Genomic DNA, 5,780 nt, shown 5'->3' on the forward strand with positions numbered 1-5,780 from the left:
ACATTGGAAACGTTTAGTTTAGCTGTTATAAAAGTTTGTTTTTTTAGTGCTGTAAATGCATTTTCAGCTCGCGCTGTACACATTTGCTATGTGAGGCATTATCTCATAAGGGAAATACTGGACAATCAAATTAATGACTGCCCAGGCTTCAGGATGTCTTTTTACACTATATAAAGGTGGAAATTTACATTGGAAACGTTTGGTTTAGCTGTTAATGAAGTTTCGTTTTTTTAGTGCTGAAAATTCATTGTCTGCTGGCGCTGTACACTTTTTCTAAATGTTGCAATATCTCATGAAGGAAATACTGGACAATCAAATTAATGACTTTCCAGGCTTCAGGATGCCTTTCTACACTATATAAAGGTGGAAATTTACATTGGAAACGTTTGGTTTAGCTGTTATAAAAGTTTGGTTTTTTAGTGCTGAAAATGCATTTTCAGCTCGCACTGTACACATTTGCTATGTGAGGCATTATCTCATAAGGGAAATACTGGACAATCAAATTAATGACTTCCCAGGCTTCAGGATGCCTTTTTACACTATATAAAGGTGGAAATTTACATTGGAAAGTTTGGTTTAGCTGTTATAAAAGTTTGGTTTTTTAGTGCTGTAAATGCATTTTCAGCTCGCGCTGTATACATTTGCCTATGAGAGGCATTATCTCATAAAGGAAATATTGGACAATCGAATTAATGACTGCCCAGGCTTCAGGATGTCTTTTTACACTATATAAAGGTGGAAATTTACATTGGAAACGTTTGGTTTAGCTGTTATAAAAGTTTGGTTTTTTAGTGCTGAAAATGCATTTTCAGCTCGCACTGTACACATTTGCTATGTGAGGCATTATCTCATAAGGGAAATACTGGACAATCAAATTAATGACTTCCCAGGCTTCAGGATGCCTTTTTACACTCTATAAATGTGGAAATTTACATTGGAAGCGTTTGGTTTAGCTGTTAATGAAGTTTCGTTTTTTTAGTGCTGAAAATTCATTGTCTGCTGGCGCTGTACACTTTTTCTAAGTGTTGCAATATCTCATGAAGGAAATACTGGACAATCAAATTAATGACTTTCCAGGCTTCAGGGTGCCTTTCTACACTATATAAAGGTGGAAATTTACATTGGAAACGTTTGGTTTAGCTGTTATAAAAGTTTGGTTTTTTTAGTGCTGTAAATGCATTTTCAGCTCGCGCTGTACACATTTGCTATGAGAGGCATTATCTCATAAGGGAAATATTGGACAATCAAATTAATGACTGCCCAGGCTTCAGGATGTCTTTTTACACTATATAAAGGTGGAAATTTACATTGGAAACGTTTGGTTTAGCTGTTATAAAAGTTTGGTTTTTTAGTGCTGTAAATGCATTTTCAGCTCGAACTGTACACATTTGCTATGTGAGGCATTATCTCATAAGGGAAATACTGGACAATCAAATTAATGACTTCCCAGGCTTCAGGATGCCTTTTTACACTCTATAAATGTGGAAATTTACATTGGAAACGTTTGGTTTAGCTGTTAATGAAGTTTCGTTTTTTTAGTGCTGAAAATTCATTGTCTGCTGGCGCTGTACACCTTTTCTAAGTGTTGCAATATCTCATGAAGGAAATACTGGACAATCAAATTAATGACTTTCCAGGCTTCAGGATGCCTTTCTACACTATATAAAGGTGGAAATTTACATTGGAAACGTTTGGTTTAGCTGTTAATGAAGTTTCGATTTTTTAGTGCTGAAAATTCATTGTCTGCTGGCGCTGTACACCTTTTCTAAGTGTTGCAATATCTCATGAAGGAAATACTGGACAATCAAATTAATGACTTTCCAGGCTTCAGGATGCCTTTCTACACTATATAAAGGTGGAAATTTACATTGGAAACGTTTGGTTTAGCTGTTATAAAAGTTTGGGTTTTTAGTGCTGTAAATGCATTTTCAGCTCGCGCTGTACACATTTGCTATGAGAGGCATTATCTCATAAGGGAAATATTGGACAATCAAATTAATGACTGCCCAGGCTTCAGGATGTCTTTTTACACTATATAAAGGTGGAAATTTACATTGGAAACGTTTAGTTTAGCTGTTATAAAAGTTTGTTTTTTTTAGTGCTGTAAATGCATTTTCAGCTCGCGCTGTACACATTTGCTATGTGAGGCATTATCTCATAAGGGAAATACTGGACAATCAAATTAATGACTGCCCAGGCTTCAGGATGTCTTTTTACACTATATAAAGGTGGAAATTTACATTGGAAACGTTTGGTTTAGCTGTTATAAAAGTTTGGTTTTTTAGTGCTGAAAATGCATTTTCAGCTCGCACTGTACACATTTGCTATGTGAGGCATTATCTCATAAGGGAAATACTGGACAATCAAATTAATGACTTCCCAGGCTTCAGGATGCCTTTTTACACTCTATAAATGTGGAAATTTACATTGGAAACGTTTGGTTTAGCTGTTAATGAAGTTTCGTTTTTTTAGTGCTGAAAATTCATTGTCTGCTGGCGCTGTACACTTTTTCTAAGTGTTGCAATATCTCATGAAGGAAATACTGGACAATCAAATTAATGACTTTCCAGGCTTCAGGATGCCTTTCTACACTATATAAAGGTGGAAATTTACATTGGAAACGTTTAGTTTAGCTGTTATAAAAGTTTGGTTTTTTAGTGCTGTAAATGCATTTTCAGCTCGCGCTGTACACATTTGCTATGAGAGGCATTATCTCATAAGGGAAATATTGGACAATCAAATTAATGACTGCCCAGGCTTCAGGATGTCTTTTACACTATATAAAGGTGGAAATTTACATTGGAAACGTTTAGTTTAGCTGTTAATGAAGTTTCGTTTTTTTAGTGCTGGAAATTCATTGTCTGCTGGCGCTGTACACTTTTTCTAAGTGTTGCAATATCTCATGAAGGAAATACTGGACAATCAAATTAATGACTTTCCAGGCTTCAGGATGCCTTTCTACACTATATAAAGGTGGAAATTTACATTGGAAACGTTTGGTTTAGCTGTTATAAAAGTTTGGTTTTTTAGTGCTGTAAATGCATTTTCAGCTCGCGCTGTACACATTTGCTATGAGAGGCATTATCTCATAAGGGAAATATTGGACAATCAAATTAATGACTGCCCAGGCTTCAGGATGTCTTTTTACACTATATAAAGGTGGAAATTTACATTGGAAACGTTTAGTTTAGCTGTTAATGAAGTTTCGGTTTTTTAGTGCTGAAAATTCATTGTCTGCTGGCGCTGTACACTTTTTCTAAGTGTTGCAATATCTCATGAAGGAAATACTGGACAATCAAATTAATCACTTTCCAGGCTTCAGGATGCCTTTCTACACTATATAAAGGTGGAAATTTACATTGGAAACGTTTGGTTTAGCTGTTATAAAAGTTTGTTTTTTTAGTGCTGTAAATGCATTTTCAGCTCGCGCTGTACACATTTGCTATGTGAGGCATTATCTCATAAGGGAAATACTGGACAATCAAATTAATGACTTCCCAGGCTTCAGGATGCCTTTTTACACTCTATAAATGTGGAAATTTACATTGGAATCGTTTGGTTTAGCTGTTAATGAAGTTTCGTTTTTTTAGTGCTGAAAATTCATTGTCTGCTGGCGCTGTACACTTTTTCTAAGTTTTGCAATATCTCATGTAGGAAATACTGGACAATCAAATTAATGACTTTCCAGGCTTCAGGATGCCTTTCTACACTATATAAAGGTGGAAATTTACATTGGAAACGTTTGGTTTAGCTGTTATAAAAGTTTGTTTTTTTAGTGCTGTAAATGCATTTTCAGCTCGCGCTGTACACATTTGCTATGTGAGGCATTATCTCATAAGGGAAATACTGGACAATCAAATTAATGACTGCCCAGGCTTCAGGATGTCTTTTTACACTATATAAAGGTGGAAATTTACATTGGAAACGTTTGGTTTAGCTGTTATAAAAGTTTGGTTTTTTTAGTGCTGAAAATTCATTGTCTGCTGGCGCTGTACACTTTTTCTAAGTGTTGCAATATCTCATGAAGGAAATACTGGACAATCAAATTAATGACTTTCCAGGCTCCAGGATGCCTTTCTACACTATATAAAGGTGGAAATTTACATTGGAAACGTTTGGTTTAGCTGTTATAAAAGTTTGGTTTTTTAGTGCTGTAAATGCATTTTCAGCTCGCGCTGTACACATTTGCTATGAGAGGCATTATCTCATAAGGGAAATATTGGACAATCAAATTAATGACTGCCCAGGCTTCAGGATGTCTTTTTACACTATATAAAGGTGGAAATTTACATTGGAAACGTTTAGTTTAGCTGTTAATGAAGTTTCGTTTTTTTAGTGCTGAAAATTCATTGTCTACTGGCGCTGTACACTTTTTCTAAGTGTTGCAATATCTCATGAAGGAAATACTGGACAATCAAATTAATGACTTTCCAGGCTTCAGGATGCCTTTCTACACTATATAAAGGTGGAAATTTACATTGGAAACGTTTGGTTTAGCTGTTATAAAAGTTTGGTTTTTTAGTGCTGTAAATGCATTTTCAGCTCGCGCTGTACACATTTGCTATGAGAGGCATTATCTCATAAGGGAAATATTGGACAATCAAATTAATGACTGCCCAGGCTTCAGGATGTCTTTTTACACTATATAAAGGTGGAAATTTACATTGGAAACGTTTGGTTTAGCTGTTATAAAAGTTTGGTTTTTTAGTGCTGAAAATGCATTTTCAGCTTGCACTGTACACATTTGCTATGTGAGGCATTATCTCATAAGGGAAATACTGGACAATCAAATTAATGACTTCCCAGGCTTCAGGATGCATTTTTACACTCTATAAATGTGGAAATTTACATTGGAAACGTTTGGTTTAGCTGTTAATGAAGTTTCGTTTTTTTAGTGCTGAAAATTCATTGTCTGCTGGCGCTGTACACCTTTTCTAAGTGTTGCAATATCTCATGAAGGAAATACTGGACAATCAAATTAATGACTTTCCAGGCTTCAGGATGCCTTTCTACACTATATAAAGGTGGAAATTTACATTGGAAACGTTTGGTTTAGCTGTTATAAAAGTTTGGGTTTTTAGTGCTGTAAATGCATTTTCAGCTCGCGCTGTACACATTTGCTATGAGAGGCATTATCTCATAAGGGAAATATTGGACAATCAAATTAATGACTGCCCAGGCTTCAGGATGTCTTTTTACACTATATAAAGGTGGAAATTTACATTGGAAACGTTTAGTTTAGCTGTTATAAAAGTTTGTTTTTTTAGTGCTGTAAATGCATTTTCAGCTCGCGCTGTACACATTTGCTATGAGAGGCATTATCTCATAAGGGAAATATTGGACAATCAAATTAATGACTGCCCAGGCTTCAGGATGTCTTTTTACACTATATAAAGGTGGAAATTTACATTGGAAACGTTTAGTTTAGCTGTTATAAAAGTTTGTTTTTTTAGTGCTGAAAATGCATTTTCAGCTCGCACTGTACACATTTGCTATGTGAGGCATTATCTCATAAGGGAAATACTGGACAATCAAATTAATGACTTCCCAGGCTTCAGGATGCCTTTTTACACTCTATAAATGTGGAAATTTACATTGGAAACGTTTGGTTTAGCTGTTAATGAAGTTTCGTTTTTTTAGTGCTGAAAATTCATTGTCTGCTGGCGCTGTACACTTTTTCTAAGTGTTGCAATATCTCATGAATGAAATACTGGACAATAAAATTAATGACTTTCCAGGCTTCAGGATGCCTTTCTACACTATATAAAGGTGGAAATTTA

The sequence above is a fragment of the Idiotropiscis lumnitzeri genome, unplaced genomic scaffold (genome assembly GCF_059441095.1).
Source record: "Idiotropiscis lumnitzeri isolate Australia: NSW breed Sydney's pygmy pipehorse unplaced genomic scaffold, RoL_Ilum_1.0 HiC_scaffold_86, whole genome shotgun sequence".
NCBI lineage: Eukaryota > Metazoa > Chordata > Actinopteri > Syngnathiformes > Syngnathidae > Idiotropiscis > Idiotropiscis lumnitzeri.